Below are 18459 nucleotides of genomic sequence, written 5' to 3'. Positions count from 1 at the left end.
CCATATGAGAGGAAAATCACCAGTTTGGGACTAATTGAAAAGTGAATAAAAATGTATAAAACAGCGTTTCAAAACTGTTTTTGGGAATTAAAAATTAAAAACAAAGTGATTAAAAAAATGAATCATGAGCTAGTTCGTAAAAGACGAAAAAAGGTCTAAATTAATTTGAGACGAAAACCAATACTTTACGACTAGTTGAAAAAGTGAATAAAAATTTAAAAATCAGCGTTTCAAAAGTGTTTTTGGGAATTAAAAATAAAAAGAAAATGGTTAAAAAAATTGAATGATGGAAATTAAAAAAAAAGAAATGATTAAAAAAATGAATGATGGAAATTAAAAAAAAAAATGATAAAAAAAATGAAAGATGAACTAGTTCGTTAAAGCCGAAAAAGGGTCTAAGCCAATTTTAGACGAATATCACCAGTTTGGGACTAGTTGAAAAAGTGAACAAAAATGAAACGCTGTTTCCAAAACTGTTTTTGGGAATTAAAAATTAAAAAAAAAAATAATTAAAAAATGAATAATGAATTAGTTCGTAAAAGACGAAAAAGGTCTAGACCAATTTGAGACGAAAATCACTATTTTACGACTAGTTGAAAAAGTGAATAAAAATTAAAAAATCAGCGTTTCAAAAGTGTTTTTGGGAATTAAAAATTAAAAAAAAAAGAAATGATTAAAAAAATGAATGATGGAAATTAAAAAAAAAATGATTAAAAAAATGAAAGATAAACTAGTTCGTTAAAGCCGAAAAAAGGTATAAACCAATTTTAGACGAAATCACCAGTTTGGGACTAGTTGAAAAAGTGAATAAAAATGAAACGCTGTTTCCAAAACTGTTTTTGGGAATTAAAAAAAAAAGATTAAAAAAGTGAATCATGAACTAGTTCGTAAAAGACGAAAAAAGGTCTAGACCAATTTGAGACGAAAATCACTACTTTACGACTAGTTGAAAAAGTGAATAAAAATTAAAAAATCAGCGTTTCAAAAGGGTTTTTGGGAATTAAAAATAAAAAAAAATGGTTAAAAAATTGAATGATGGAAATTAAAAAAAAAAAATGATTAAAAAAATGAAAGTTGAACTAGTTCGTAAGAGCCGAAAAAAGGTCTACACCAATTTTAGACGAATATCACCAGTTTGGGACTAGTTGAAAAATTGAATACAAATCAACGTTTCACAAGTGTTTTTTGGAATTAAAAATTTTATAAAAAAAATTTCGTGTTTTAAATTTGTTGTTCAACTTGACATGATTTCATTTTTCAAAATTTTATACTTCAATATCTTCTTTATTTCAGAACTAAATAAAAGCAAACTCAAATTAAAATTCAGTAACTTTGAGTAAATAAGAATAATATTGCAGTTTAAAAACACAACAGCAATACAAATAAAAATAAAACGTAATCGAAGCATATATTTTTTTGTTTACATCTCTAATTGGTCATTTTGCAACTAGTGCAATTCTAGTCACGCACGGACTAGTATGACTTCTTCCACCAAATACCAGTTCATGAACTAGAAAGTTTGCTGAATAGTTTCATTTTTCATTGTAGGGTGTTTGTCCTGCATATCTGCGGTTCACTAAGCAAATCGTACCAAATTCGACTGCGAATAATTATGGCGGCAAAAAATATTAATTGGCACAGCTATAAAAAAACTAACCATAAAATCTCACCATAAATGTAATAACTGATGAATGCCTGCGCAGTTGTAGTGGTTATGCAGGCAAATACATGTGTTCCAGGTCACTAGGTGCAAGTAGTGGATTTGTAGAATATCATGGACTACAACAAATTCTTACCATTTTTATAACAGAAATGTTAAACTTTGCACACAGATGTCCGTAAAAATGTTAATTGTTTCTACAGCGTCTCTACAGAATTTCGTTCTTCTTTATTTATTTCTAATTTTATTAGTGTCAGAAGTTTAAATCTTGCAAAAGTTCTTCACAAGCGCCTGATTGGGCAATTTAGTTCTCTACATTTCCTCATGGATATTTTTATTCACAGTTTCGCAATGAAAAAAGTAATAAAAACTTAATGGGCGCACAGATAAAATCATCCGAAATGTTAAGAATATCAATCAAAAATGCTTTAAATAATTTGTTTACATTCCTGAATATATTATTTTTTGTTCAACGAGAAAATCTACGAAGAATATTTGCATTTTGTGTTATGTAATTTTAGTTAATTTGTTAATAAATTCTGATTAATTCATAAAAGTTGAGAAAATATGCAAAATTCGTTTAGATTTACTAATCACTTTCAAACTAAATCCAGATATAAGCCTATAAACGTGTGAACATTGCCACCCAATGAAGTGGAATAGCTAATAGCAAAGCTGCTCAAACTTATAAATTTTAGGAAGTTCAAATTAAAAAAAAAAAAATATTTTTTTTTGTAAACAAGGCGAATTCATTATTTGTTTTCTAGTTTCTCAATACTTTGCTTTGACAATCAAACCTACAGAGCATTGTTGTTGGTCTAGTGCCACCACCTTGAATGAATGCGCCTTGAAAAATATTTACAAAAAACTTTATTATTTTTATTTACGTTTTTACCTTCTAACAAAATGTACAAAATATGCAAACGGCTAAGAGAGCTGCAATGCTGCCACTTTTATATTGCATGCCTCGAACAAACTCTCATTGAGAACGGTATAACGGTTCGCAGATGTCGCCATCGTTTGTATTTTCTCCACCGCGACTTCGGCAAAAACTTATGGGGCATATTTTATGTTGTTACTACAGTAACCGCTATAGAGAGCGCAACGAACTTAGAAGCACACTAATATCATATAACAACAATAAATCACGGGAGACCGTTTGAAAAGGAGTAAAATAAGAAATTCCGTTCTATCACTGTCTATGATTTGTCAGTGTCAATAATTGGCAAATGGTTTACTTCGAATAGCCAATTCGGCGACGAAACCTTATGGTAAGATTTATTACTGCTGCTAGAACAATATTATTATTATTATTAGAAGGCCATTACACACTGCGACCAGAACAGATCTATTGTGAAAGGCCTATTTTGTAACCCTAGAGTTTTAGGCTTTTTAAAAATTTTAACACAATTTTGGGTTTGTTGTTCCAAAGATTGCATGGAGATACTACGATACCACCAAGGTGATGAAGTCTCTGTCTGCCCAACGCAGGACATTCACAAAGCACATGTTCTGAGCTTTCTATGTCCATTTCGCAAAAGCGGCAGGCATTGGTCTCAGATAGACCAATATTATTTAGATGATACCTCAGGCTGCAGTGACCTATAAGATATCCTGTTAAAAGACGCAGATCTACTCTGTTTAGTGAGAGAAGTTTGTCAGATATTCCTTTGTTGGGACTTAGGAATAGTTTGGCTTGACGCTGACCGACACAGTTTAGCCAGTGTGCGGCAAGTTTTCTTTCTTCCCATTTCCTAAGGAATTCATTAATGTGGCCTTTTGTGAGTCCACAGAAAGGCTCAGGACCAGTAAGTTGCATATTTGCTCCTTGTTTTGCAAGGTCATCAGCCATTTCATTTCCCTCATGTCCTTTATGTCCCAGAATCCAGCATAGTGTTACTATGTTGAGAAGGTTTAGGTAATCATTTACCAATTTAGAGGTGATAGTTGTTGATAGAAGGGCTTTTAGAGCCGCTTGGCTATCTGAAAGTATGTAGATGTGAGTACCTCTAATTTTCCTGCTAAGGCATTCTCTCATACATATTTCAATGGCATGTATTTCTGCCTGGAATATTGTTGGGTAGAATCCCATCGGAATCGATTTTTTGAATTTAGGCCCATTAATTCCTGCCCCTGTTCTACCATTTTCCAATTTGGACCCATCAGTAAACCATAGCTGGGAGCCAGGTTTGAAAGTGATAGAGTTAGTTCTCCAGTCTGTTCGTTCATTAATTATAACTTGGAAGTTCCTGAAGAGTATTGGTTTGGGTGATAGTATATCATCCCATGAAGAATGGGACTATGTAGGAAGTCTTCCAAGATCTTTAAATGCCCTTTCATATCCCCACTTTTAAGTTCAGATATACCTTTTAATCTTAAGGCACTCGAGCGAGCTTCCCTTTCAATTAGAATTGGAAGCGGTGGTATGTTCAGGAGCACACCCAATGCACATATCAGGCGATGCAGTTTGTTTAACTCGTTTGCTGCCTTTCTTTGCTTGACCTTGGGCCACCATGCTAAGGATGCATAAGTGACTATGGGTTTCACAACTGTGGTGAATGTCCAGAAGGTCATTCTAGGGTTCAGACCCCATGTCTTACCAAAAAGCCTTGTACAGGCAAAGAATACCCTTGTGGCTTTTGAAGTAACTCTCTCAATATGGGAATTCCATGTAAGCGTTTTGTCAAGACTGACGCCAAGATAGTTCGCTTCTGTCGAGAGTTGAAGTGTTGTTCCATTAAGGGTCGGACATTTGAGATTTATGTTCCTTCTCCTAGTAAACGGTACAAGTGTTGTTTTGGATGGGTTAATGGAGAGCCCTTTTTCCGTGCACCATTTGTTTATTATTGAAAGGGCTTGCTGCATGCGATCCGATTTCCGCCAGCCGAATACAAAAACTAATACATAATAGAACAATAACAACTACTACTTCTACTGAGAGTAGTTAAAAACTGAATATCGCATGACCCTATTCTTAAGCTAAATCTTATCTTATCAACGTCGACATCAAGTACGGAATTATCATAAAACATATTACAATTTCTCACCTTAACAATATATTCGCCTCCATATTTTCGCAATTTAACGTTACGCTGCAGCAGACTCGAATACTCCTGAATTGTATCGGAATCCTCGATTTGTAACAGTTTTAACATCGCCTCGCGCATATTTGATTGGGTCAATGTTTTTTTTTTATCCAAATAATTTTTAAATTCATTCGAAAGTTCAGCAAGCGACGCTTCAACGATTTCCGATTGTAGTTTTTCTTTAGCACATCTAAAGTCCCCAAATGCTTTTTACAGGAGTGGTACAGTTACTGAGAAGATGATAACCCATTCTTTCATATTGGACTTAGTTAGTTTAGCTGAGGTTTATATGTACATATAAATTCCTTTACAGGGTGTACACATTTTTTTATATTTTTCGTTCCCATTTCTTCGGACAGTTAAAGGAAGGAAGATGATGCCCCTTTAAGCTAAGAGCCAAGTGAGGGGAAATCTGTTATGTTTAGTATGTAATATCTTTTACATACTCTAATGCGACTTGTCTAATAACAGAAAAGAGAGTTGGCAGCTTTAAAAGTAGTGAGTTCTACCGCTAGCAATGAATCTTGCTCGAAAACTTTGTTATTGCTTTCACATGTTAATTTTTCGTCAAGAGAATAGAACACAACAGGCTCAAAAGCGCCTTATATTTAACTTGGCAATGGCATTTTTGACGTGATAATGTCTTATAATTCGATGTAGCCGGCTGCACGCACCAAAAAATGCGTCGTTATCTTGCTCATGCGCCGTTACCTTGCTTGAACTGCAAGCGAGAGCGCGGAACGAACGACAAAGAGGAACAATCGGCCCCCGCGTTCGGCAACGTTCGACATCTGGCTCTGTCCTACTTGAGTAAGCATATATATGTATGTATATGTATGTATATGCGCATATGTATATAAATTCACATTTTTGTATTTGCATATACCTTCTTCCTGTGTGCATGGTAATGAAGCATTTCTCTGTTGGGAATAGGACGATGATAGGAAAAGTAGGAAATGAAAGGGAGTGTTTCGAGTGTAAAGTGTTTTGAAAAAGGCAAATCGATGATGTTGCCTCTTAGTGTTGTTGACTTATTAACGTCAGATGCACAATCGAAATTGAAGATATCTTTCATGAATTTGATAAATGTTTCGTCATTTTTCACGTTTGTGTAAATGTGTTGAGTAATTCCATTGTGATTCCATTTACCTCCTTCTATATATCCATACAAAATATCTATCAAACAAAAAAAATTAAAATTTTCTTTTGAAAAATGCAACCATTCCATCAGTATTTTCTTATGACGTCACGTTAAACTATCGTCAGTAAACCGACTTTACAGACAACCTGTTTTTTTTAAGTTTTGTTGAGAGCGAAAAATTGTTTATCGGCATTATAAAGCTGAGCTGTATTGTAAGAGGCTGGTTGAAAAATAAGCGACGTTTTAAATATGAGAATAGCAAAATGCAAGTAGTGCTACACACATTTATTTGCACAACACTGTATACAGGGCTCATGTGCATATTCATTTATTGAAAAAAAAAATTTCTTCTGCTAGTCAATTTTTTCTGTTGATTATTAAATATTTTTTCCTCAAAAGGAAATGTATTTTCAAGTACAATTTGCTCAGTTCGTACATTTTCATGAGTGCCTACTTAAGTGTGTGCTTTTTTATTATGTATTTAAATCCATTGTTTCATTTCATGCCTTTCTCACATTCTTCCATTTCGTGGCGGTAGCTTTGCACGCGCGCCAACCAACCAACCGAACAATGCGGAGCCAGTCAACCGCTCTACGATTATCAACTAAAGTGACGTCATCTAACCCAAAGCGTTTTTCGAGAATACCCATATGTATGTATAGAACGTATGTGTGCATGTATGTGTTTGTACGTATGTAAGTATCTACATACTCCATCATCATTAACTACAACGCGTTTGCTTGTTTGCCTGTTGTCATTGCACTACGCTTCGAGTTGTTTTGGCTCGGCAGCAAGCGTAGCGTGCCGGTTATTTTTGAGCGTCTATTGACTTTGTACACATTCCTCAAGTTTCAGTGTAAATATGCAGGTAGGTGAACATTTAAGTACATAGCGGTGCATGTATTATCCATCATATTATGTACATATGTATTAGGGTGGTCCAAAAAAAATTTGTATGCTGCCGCCCCCCATAATGGTAAAGAATGAAAAATAAAAAGACCCGTATTTTTTTTTTTTTAATCAGACCATATTTAATGGTGCCGCCGGGGCTTTGAAATATCCCATGTATTTTGCATGGGAAAAAAATACTTTTTCGTAGATTTCATGTAAAAACCTGGAAAATGAATATATTTTAACCGGATAACTCAGTTTCTCTTCATAATTGGTCAGGTAATAACAACCAATTATGAAATAATTAATTTTTTTTGTATTAACTATTTTCATAAAAGTAATATAAAATATTGTTTTTCGATTTTTTCTTAGATTTTCGTTTTATGGGGGCTTTTTGGGGTTCTATAAAAAATAGTTAATACAAAAAAATTAATTATTTCATAATTGGTTGTTATTCCGTGACCAACTATGAAGAGAAACTGAGGTATCCGGTTAAAATATATTCATTTTCCAGGTTTTTACATGAAATCTACGAAAAAGTATTTTTTTCCCATGCAAAATACATGGGATATTTCAAAGCCCCGGCGGCACCATTAAATATGGTCTGATTAAAAAAAAAAAAATACGGGTCTTTTTATTTTTCATTCTTTACCATTATGGGGGGCGGCAGCATAAAAATTTTAATATAAATTTTTTCCCATGCATTTTTGGACCACCCTAATATGTATGTATGTATGCATGTGTGAAGGTGTGCTACACAATTTTCGTCAACGTGACTTTTGTCGCTAAAATTGATTTGAATGCCGATTCGGCGAGTTATTGCTGTTATTATTGTTGCTATTTCGCATTGAGTGCAAAAATTTCGTGTAAGCTGGATTTCTAATCGATTTTTGAAATGCTAATTTCAGTGCATGGCGGTGACAAGCGTTCAATTTTTAGCTACACAATCGAAACTTGTAGAAAATATTTGCTTTACCTCATAAAAAGTAATTGGTCATTATTAATTAACGAATTGAATTTTTCGGTTTCAGAGGCATTAGTAGTAGCATAATGGCTCCAAGGCTAAAAAAGATTACCAGGTTTAGCCATCCAAAGTAAAATTGTGAGAGTAACTCCGGCTCCTACGTCAGCGAGTAGTAACAGAACCTACGCTCTCATTTCACACACTCGTCCAATCAGCCGTTGCTCAAACGGCAATTAAGTTGATTTTTTCTTATATCACCTACACAAATCTCGGTCTCAAAATGCTATCGTTACTCCGACTACGTCAACCAATCAGCTGATCCCTTCAAAATCCCTGAGAGCCGATTAACGGTCTGCTGTAAAATGGGTAACGACTGCGTTGCTTCTTTCGTATATCACCTACATAAATCTCGGTCTCAAAATGCTATCGTTACCCCGACTACGTTAACCAATCAGCTGATCCCTTCAAAATCGCTGAGAGCCGATTAACGGTCTGCTGTAAAATGGGTAACGACTGCGTTGTGCTTCTTTCGTATATCACCTACACAAATCTCGGTCTCAAAATGCTATCGTTACCCCGACTACGTTAACCAATCAGCTGATCCCTTCAAAATCGCTGAGAGCCGATTAACGGTCTGCTGTAAAATGGGTAACGACTGCGTTGTGCTTCTTTCGTATATCACCTACACAAATCTCGGCCTCAAAATGCTATCGTTACCCCGACTACGTCAACCAATCAGCTGATCCCTTGAAAATCGCTGAGAGCCGATTAACGGTCTGCTGTTGACCACATCCTCTGTGCATTCTGTACACCGTGCTCATGACTCAAAAAGGATCATGCGCCATGCTCAAGGGACCGAAACCATTTTTTGGCGTTTTATTTTCAAAAATGACTAAATCTATATCTTAAAACCACCAAATTGGCAACTATGATTTTAAAGTTACTGACTAAAGAAAGAAAGTTACCAATTTTGTTCACCAATTGAAAATGTGTGGCAATTGTGCTTCACACATCTTCCATAAAATCGGGCTAATTTTAACCAATTACTCTACTACATTTTATAATATAATTTTCTCGTTTATTTATACCTTAGAATTTATTTAATTAAAAAACACCACTCAGAAGTCGTTTTATCCGTTTGAACCGAGCGATCATCGAAGAAACAAAATCTCAAATATGCCATAGGACAAAATTAGAAATAATGTTCATAAACCTCACGCTACCAGATAAAACGATATATCTCCTCATCGCGGGTGAGAAATTTTTCACTTTGCATTGAAAGTAAATGAAGACTGACTACAGAAATGATCCTGTGAAGTATAGTCTTAACTTAACACAACCAACAAACCAACATTTCAACTGAAAACCACATAAAGTGGATGAGAAGTCAAAGGCGAAAACTGCTAGGCGAAGAAGGCAAAGGTAAATATTATTGTTAAACAAAAGAATATAAACAAATGCAAAAATGAGGGATGTTATCTGCGTTGCTGGCTAAATGCTTGTGTAGGTAGAAATATTTACACACATACAAACCCGTACAAGTGTGCGCAGTAGCGTTTGGGTACGTACATAGCTACGCACAGCCTAACTAATAGCCAAGGCACAATGAAGAATTAGTGGCAGTGGAGGAAAAAACAAAAACACAAAAGCAACATATTTTGCTTTTGCTTTTGGCCTCTAAAATGTCAAAATCTATAAACAAAGACTGACAATTTGTAGGCCAAATGTGTAAATGGAAATGATTAAATACAGTTTTGAAAATGGATTAACTTTTGCCGACGTGTTGAGAAAAGTTGAGTGACCACATAAGAATGAAGGTAAAGAAATTTAAAGCAAATAAAAATCGTATGAGATATCAAATTGATTCCGGCTTTTTTGAAGCTGCATTCATGCCATTATGCATGCAATAGCACAACATTCAAATATCCGCTACGTTAAACGGTCTGTCCAATTTTTGATGATTCTTTCCAGGCTAAAAATATTTCTTATATAACCAGAATATTTTACCAATAGATATCAAATCTATCAAATAAACACCACTTTTATATGTAAATATTTTGATCTCAGCATTGCATAACTAATTGGTATTAAAAAGAAATTGAGCTAAGTTAAACCAACCAAAAATTTGCATGAATTAAACACAAATAAATGTGATAAAAAATAATAAATTCAGTCTCAAGTAGTGGAATTTTTTTCAAAAGAAATGTCGATTGGGCCTCGATCAGCGGCATTGGGCACAGTCGGAGAGCTTTAAGAGAGCTCGCCAGTCAATATCGCTTTCCCCTACGGTATACTGCTATGCTGGCTATTTACACAGACTACTCATACTTCTCTAAGCATTGCCATTCTTGTTCTCTAAGCATGTCCATATATCCTATACATAGGCATGCCAATCATACTTATGAGTTTCGAACAGTTAAGTTTCAACTACAAGCCAAACAATATGTTAAATGAGATTTGGTACCCAACAAAAAACTTTTTCCTAATCAAGTATTGAGATCACCATGAGCTTAGTCCACCCATAGGTAGCCCATAGCTGTCTGTTAGCGAAAAATGCTCGCTCTCTTTCTAACGATAGCTTCCATATTCAAGGAGAGAGTGCTTGCTGTTAACTGATTGCGTACCCTGTGCTCACTCTGGTCAATCCAGTTTTTTATTCTCAAAAGAATTTCAGTTTTGTATGCGTTATTTCTTTTAGCGGTATTTACTTTCAAAAATTATTATATTTTTTCATTTAAATGTTTCGTTTTTTACTGTTTTTTTTAATTTTTTTTAATCACATGTTTTTGTGTTTGATTCATGCAAATTTTTGGTTTGTTTAACTTTTTAATACCAATTAGTTATGCAATGCTCTCAAAAAAGCAACTCGTTAGAGTGTTTGCGTCCACAAATGGCATTTCAGGTGCTCATTAAAATACAGTTGATTTATTACACAAAAATATTGTACGTTTCTGATAACTTTCCGCAGAAGCTTCAACGGAAACACTTTTAAGTGTTTTTTGTTGTGTTTTAGAATAGACAGCATTAAAAATTTAATAGAAAAATATTTTAATTATTTTATTTAAATTTCATACCAAATAGAATAATTGGAAATAAAGCAGAATATTTATCATATCTGTTTAAGTATTCTTCTTCTTCTTAATTGGCGCTATAACCGCTTACGCGATTTAGGCCGAGTTTAACAAAGCGCGCCAGTCGTTTCTTTGTCGTGCTAATCGGCGCAAGTTGGACACCCCAAGTGAAGCCAAGTCCTTCTCCACCTGATCTTTCCAACGCAGAGAAGGCCTTCCTCTTCCTCTGCTACCACCAGGTGGTACCGCATCGAATACTTTCAGAGCCGGAGCGTTTGTATCCATTCAGACAACATGACCCAGCCAGCGTAGCCGCTGGATCTTTATTCGCTGCGCTATGTCTATGTCGTCGTAAAGCTCATACAGCTCATCGTTCCATCGCGTGCGATATTCGCCGCTGCCAACGTGAAAAGGTCCAAAAATCTTACGCAGAATCTTTCTCTCAAACACTCCAAGCGTCGCTTTATCGGATGTTGTCATCGTCCACGCTTCTGCGCCATACGTTAGGACGGGCTGTTTAAGTATTACTCACATTAAAAGTTGTCCTTTTTTTAAGGAAATATCTACATTAGAGTGTCACACCGTTATTTTAATTTATTTATATGTTTTAAGACTTTTGGCCAAATATATTTTGGAAAATATTAAAATTTACGCGAATTTTACCGATCTGAGAATCAGTTTCTATAAAAATTGTTTCCAAAAACTCAATTTATAATAACAATCAGCATAAAAAAGTTGAAGTTTGAATCAGCTTAAAAAAGTTGATTCTCCAAATGTCTCCATAAAAATATATAAAAATTGTATCAACGGAATAAAAATAATGCAAATTTCTCTAGTGCATGCAAATCGACTCAGCTCACATAAATCTTTACATTTTTTAGACACAATTTGGTGGTAGACTTGAAATAAATATAATAGTACATAGTACCCATTTTTTTATACGAAAGTGATCCACCCTAATGTGCACATATTGCAATTCATGCAGGATAAATCACTCTTAAAATCTAACCGGCTTAAGAATAGAATAGAGTAAATTGTATTTTATTGGAAAGCTCAGATGATCACCCCACAAGATATTGCAAAAGTTTCATATAAATTTCAGTTAGGCAACTCCCCGCCGTTTAAAAATGTTTCACCTTTTCTTTCACCACGAAGCAGGATAGCATCTCTCAAGCACACCGACTACATTCAAGTATTAGATGAAATAACAAGTTTTGTGAATTTTCCGCCGTTTCTTTAGTGAGCCAAACAGGGTCTTACTATAGAGAGCTTCAAAGGAGAAATTAAACTTCAAAAAATTTATTTGAGAGGTTTGTGCTTTCTGAAGTCTGTTTTGTGTTAAGGCATTCCAAAATGCAGATGATAAAGAGAAAATTCGATACATTCTTCAGTACCGCTACGATCAAGATGAAAAGCGGAAGCAGGCGGCCAAGAAAATGTATGCTGTTTATAGACCGAATGCAAAATGATGCTTCTGGTGAATCTTTTCTGGTAATATAGACGTCGAAGCTAAGGCATTGAAACTCTGTTAACCCAATCAACAAAAATGTTGATAAAATCATAGAAGTCATAGAGTCGAGCCGGAGCCTGAGCTAATTCCATTGCACAGGAGTTGAAGAAAAGTTAGAAAACTGTTTGGAACGATTTGCATAGAGATAATTATAATAATTTCGTTATCGATATAAAGAACAAAAAAAAAAACGTTTTCGAATTAAGCGAAAAAAAGTTTAGAGCTTTTCACTTCGGCGTTCCTACTAAGAACTTGCGTCACCTTGACTTATTCTACTTTTTCAGAGCCAAATCAAATTATGCCATCAATGCACCCATCAGCCGAGCTCTTACAGGGTTTGATTGAAAAGTAATGAGCCTTACTTTTTTAAGCGGTTTTATTAAACCAGAGATTGGTTCCCGTAAGCCTCCTTGAGTAGCCCAATGGTTTCGGTACTCGTTTTGTTTAGCTTTACGCAAAATTTGATCGAGTAACGTTGCTCCAACGATTGCTACATTTTCGCCACTGCAAAATCCTAACACACTTTTAAAACAGATTTCACGCGCGGAACGATGTTGACTGCACCGCTGTTGCCAGGGGAAGGTCCAACGATCATTTTCCCCCACCAGCCGATTCGGTTGATCGCTTGGCAGACGCTCCGCGGGAAGGCTCATTCCTTTTCAATCAAACCCTGTATAAAACTTTATTTCTGGAGGGATATTGAGCAGGGTTCTGTTAAATTACTTTTAAAGTAACTATTAGATAACGGGTGTTTTTTAAGAACATGAGAACTTAAAATTATAATACAAACCAGAAATATTGTTGGAATAATTCTTTTTTTTATAATCTGGGAGCTAATTTCATGGCATTTATGTTTTGAATATAATATCCGACATGAGTCCGCCGCGGCTGTGAGTTACATGCTCCATTCGCTTAGTCCAATTTTTGACTATTTTTTCCAATAAATCTGGCCGTACGGCCTCAATGGTGACTTGAATATTGCAATAAATCGATTGTTAAGCGGCCTATTTGGCAAGTTGCGCCGTCTTCATCTTTTTAGAACCAAATGTCTTCGAGGTTTAGCTGATTAATTTTTTGAAACCAAAAATCAGTCAAGATGACTCAATAGAGCTCGCCATTCACCGTAAAAAAATAAGGGTCAATTATGCCGACATGATGCTTTATACGCGAAGTCATTTTCTCAAAGCAAAGTTCCACAATTTGGAAGCGTTGTTCTGGCGTCAAACAATTCATGATGAAAACCTTACTAAACAGAATTGTCAACACAGCTTGCCCTTCTCAGCAAGACAAAGTTATCGATTTCGATAGTTCTCATGCAGCAGAAAACTGTGCAATTTTGGTATAGTTAGTAAGAAAGTTCTGTGTTAAGTACGAAAGTACTGGTGTTAGATAGTAAAATATAAAATATCCTACCAGCAATCGTATAAACCGTCCACTTACATTTAAAAATGTATTTCCTATTTTGTATGCTTCCAAAAAAAAAAAACCTACCTGTATTTGTAGGCGGCGCATTTCTTTAAGGTACGAAAGTATTTTATAAGCTGAAAGGTCTACGGTAACCTCAGATACCATTCTGTACTCTCACCAATCGTCTCTCTTTCACTACTCTGAAGTACAACGGGCAATATTAAATATAGTGCCGACTGATTTCAATACTAAAGGCAGACGCCATCCAATGGATGACGAAACCAACCGTCGCCTGGTCCAGTAGCGGTGGGTACATGCGTGGGATGCTGCGAAACGTGTCGAAAAAAAATTTTTAACAACTCATTTAATACCGGCTGAAATTTTTTCTTGTGTATTGTTGACATTTAGTAGAATAAAAAAAAAATAGTCAGCTGCGCCGTAGAGACGGAAAAATACGTCAGCTGAACAGGCGAACTTCTAAAATAAGTTAAAAAGTAAAACTACTTATACCGATTGAAATTTTTTTACATAATTTTGGACACATATGAAAATATAATAATGATGGTTAGCTGCGTTTATAGCGGTGGGAAGACCGTCAGCCGGAGCAAGAATGTATCATTGCGTTCAGCTGACGTATTTTCCCCCCTCTACGGCGCAGCTGACTACGTTTTTTTTATTCTACTAAATGTCAACAATACATGAAAAAAATTTCAGCCGGTATAAAATGAGTTGGTAGACATTTTTTTTCGACACGTTTCGTACTCTTCCACAATCACACTCACCGCGGGTGCGCCAGCTGACGTTCACTTTCGTTATTCATGAAAGCTAAATCACGTCAAGAATTTAACGGTATAAAAACGCAGTCCAAAATCGACCTCTGGCGCCCGGAGTAATACCATAGTGCTTCGAAAATTCCCGCTATGCACAATTTCATCCCATTTCGTGGCAATCCCAAATAAGTGAGAGCAAAACTGTCAAGCGCATAAAATTGAGGGGTAAATCTCAGATGCAATCAACGGAGAGCTTTAAATATTCCTGCTAATTGCGTAATAATACGCAGAATTTAGCATCAAAGCAAACTGACATCATCGTAGAAATTTATTAACCACGCTGAACTCTAACCTCCAAATTTTTTCCGCTCTACACGAGTAGAGTGCGAACTCGTAATATTTATAAATTATCATTGATGATGATGTCGTTGGTGTGTGTGTGTGTGTGCCATTTGCATTTATTTGCCAATTATAATTATCAGCGTTTGCTCGCTTGCTGATTTATTACTCGATATTTGGCTGAGTGAATTTTTGATTATTTTAATATATTTAATTTCTGTTTTTTATTTTATTTTATTGCTCTCGTTTTTAGAGCACCTCACAAGCATTGCTAATTTTTGTCTAAATATAAATGTGAAAATGATTTAATATTTGATGCGGCAATCGCCAGAAGCGGCTCAAGTGCCGACTATCGAATGCAAACGAAACGCTTGACCGCACGTCAAATGCACGCTGCTGAATTTAAATAAACTATTAAGTAAATGAAACGGCATTAAAGTTAATACACAAATGTGCATATATATGTAAGGTACATATATGTAGTTTGTATACACATACATATGTATGTACATATATGTAGTTGTTTAGCAATTACTTGAGTTTCAGCGTTGCATTGAGCGGGAATTTCATTAGCAACTGATATTCGTTTAGTTTACTCGATAAATAATGCAATATAAATATGTATATTACGTCAAATATCAAAATACATACTTTTTAAATAAAAAAATTTTGTTTCATACGAATGGTTATCAAAACAGCTGCAGCCTATACAATTTCTTAGCCAGTGAGTAAAGATTTTTGTCACCAGAAAACATTTCGACTGACACTAATAGTAATGTGTCTGAGCTTTGGGCCAATTTTTTTTATAAAAAAAAACAATATTTTTAATAAAAAAAAATTATTTTTTGTTTGTTTTGTTTTTTAATAAAAAAAAATAAATAAATAATACAATAACAACAAAAAAACTGACTGTTTTAAATTTTTTTTAATAAAAAAAAGATTGTTTTTTTTGTTTGTTTTTTAGTTTTGTTGTTTTTTTTTGTATTATTTAAATTTTTTTATTATTATATTATATATATATTATATATTATTTTATTAAAAAAACAAAAAAAAAATCTTTTTTTTATTATATATTAATTTTTTTTTGTTTTTTTTAATTTATTATAATTTTATGCATGTCGTGATTAAATATTTTAGAATTTTTTTCTTTTTAATTTTTACGAACAGAATTTTTTTGTTTCTACCTTGAAATTCCACTCCATTATACCAAAAGCCGCCAACAAGCCATATTGAATTTCGCTGAGTTTGTCAATGGTTCAGTGGCACTTGAACCCACACAAAAATTGCCTGTCAACAAGCGAATGCTATAATTAATGGATGTTTAAAAACTAATAAAAAAGAAATGTGTACCAAAAAATGGCAAAGCAAAATTTATGTATACCTATATGTAAGTAGGTATATGAGAAGGCTTGAGGGAGGACAAGAATTTTTGAACAACCTCCTCAGTTAAACGATGCAGGTATTCATAAAAAGCGGCAAAAGTAGTAAAAGTGATGAAAATGGTAAATTGACGAAAAAGCTTACAGTTAATTACGCACAACTTTGACGCTTTACCTGTTCATATTTTATCTGTATGATGATTTTTATATTTTATCTGTATGAACTGGCTAATTCACAGTTGCAATAGTTCGAATAATTGATTTTCTTTAGAATAATTAGATTGGAAGAGTGGAAGCAACGGCCTGCACAAGACTGTAATGGCTTGATGATGATGATGACGAATTTGATTGAAAAAATTAAAACCAAAATTTCTTTGCTCTCAAGCAAAAATTCTTGCAAAGTCTTGTCAAAGTTCAATTGCCAAAAATAGACTTATCAACAGTTTGCTTTTGGCCTCTCTAATGTCGAACTCTATAAACAATCACACCGAATTTCTTTTTTGTTGAAAGTTAATGCGCAAAGGAAGTAGTAAAATAATGCGAGAACTAGGCGATTTGTGTTTAAAATCGTAAAAAAATTATGAAGATTAATTAAATGAATTTGTGTATTACAGAACTAAAGCGGGAATCAATAAAAAAAAAACTTGCGCGCCTGATACAGCTGATGCAGGTTCATCAAGATTTAGTGAAAGGGATCTGTATAAAGCCACAAGCAAAAACGAATTGCTAGCAATAGAGCTTGGAACCACCAGTGAAATAAATTTCTTGAATAACACTTGAAAAACATATACAGTTGTTCCTCGAGTTCCAGAGGAGCTGATTTTTCACGGACTTTTTAAAGAACCTCTCAATGTTTCCGTAGATACAATACTTTTGCCTTTGAGCGTCAGTTAGTTATAGTGTGACCGAACTGCTAGACTATAAATTTGTAGCTGGTTTCCTTTTTTTTTTTTTGGTTTCTCTGAATTGGCGGGCGCAATAAAAAAAAAAAACAAAAAAAAAATTATAAATAATTTCGAATGAATCGTACGTCGTTCTCTTCACTGCTAAATTCTGTGCTCTTTGAAGTAAAAATGAACTAAACAACTTTTTATACCATATCCAAGTACATTTTTTTGTGAGAAAGTTCTTTAATCAAATCAAACCCAAATGTTAACTTGCATGGACTTTTCCACGGACCCACGTCCATATATATTATATTATATACATATATAGATATTATATACGTTAGATGCTTGATCGAGTTCTCCCTGCAATTAGTGGTGCGCGTCTTGATTTTGTTCCCCAATTTTAAGAAATGGCTGGCCGAAGTGATTGCAGAAATGAATGGCTATTTTTCAGACTTGGACAAATCCTATTATTCAGAAGGGCTCAATAAACTAGAACAGCGTCGAACGAAGTGTATAAGCCTAAAATGTGAATATGTCGAATAAAAAAAAGTTTACCACAACCAATTAAAACCGTCAAGGTTGGTAGTCCATAGAATCATAAGTGATGAACCAAAATACTTAAAAAACTTAAATTTTTTATTCAGTGATATTATAAAAATAATTATAAAATACCTTAACTGCTTCCCTAATCCAAAACTCGTAAAATTTGTATCAAACAAATGTGCGATTGAAATACTCAATTTCATATACATATATGGTATGTATTTATGTACGCACATTAGGGTGCATCGCTTTCCTAACGAAGTCAAAAATAAATCGGTACTGTTTTTCATCGGAATTATGAAATCTAGTTATTATATTTCAAGACGCCCGCCAAAATATTACGATTCACGTGAAATTCGTTTAAATCGATTCCGTTGATAAAATGTTTAAAAATTTTTATACAAACATTTTAGGAATAAACTTGTATATTATCTGAGGTGATTTCTTGGAAAAACTGTTTTCTTAGAAAAAATTAAAAAAAAATTATTTATAATAAAAGCATGATTTTTAAGGTATTTTCAAAACGGACTCGTTCATGTAAATCTTAAGATTTTTCCAAAATATTTTTATTTTTTTTTGTCTCTATTCCTGCTGCTCAACGTTATTCTGCACTTACTTTCTGTGGATCTGCAAGTTAAATCCATTGCTGCTCAGAGCGCTATTAGGTCGAAGGGGATTGAACTTTGGAGACAACTTCCTGTAGTACATAGTAGCATCTTGAAGCAGATCTCCCCTTCCTTCTCTGTTCTTCGCACTGATCTCTCCATCCGCAAACTGGGTTTTGAGGGTTGTGTTAGGGCTATCTTTC

General features: G+C 34.3%; 1 protein-coding gene and 1 non-coding gene across 3 annotated transcripts in view; both read right to left on the bottom strand.

The window, feature by feature from the left end:
* The window catches only part of LOC129245751 (rho guanine nucleotide exchange factor 25), a 97421-nt gene that overhangs the window by 26895 nt on the left and 52067 nt on the right, over positions 1 to 18459 (bottom strand). The gene's annotated exons all lie outside the window — the stretch shown is intronic.
* On the bottom strand, positions 8856 to 9069 carry LOC129246611 (small nucleolar RNA U3). The gene has a single exon (XR_008582486.1). It is a non-coding gene; the product is annotated as a small nucleolar RNA U3 (small nucleolar RNA).

This window comes from Anastrepha obliqua, chromosome 4 (genome assembly GCF_027943255.1).
Source record: "Anastrepha obliqua isolate idAnaObli1 chromosome 4, idAnaObli1_1.0, whole genome shotgun sequence".
Classification (NCBI taxonomy): domain Eukaryota; kingdom Metazoa; phylum Arthropoda; class Insecta; order Diptera; family Tephritidae; genus Anastrepha; species Anastrepha obliqua.
This window is presented reverse-complemented; position numbering and strand designations above follow the sequence as displayed.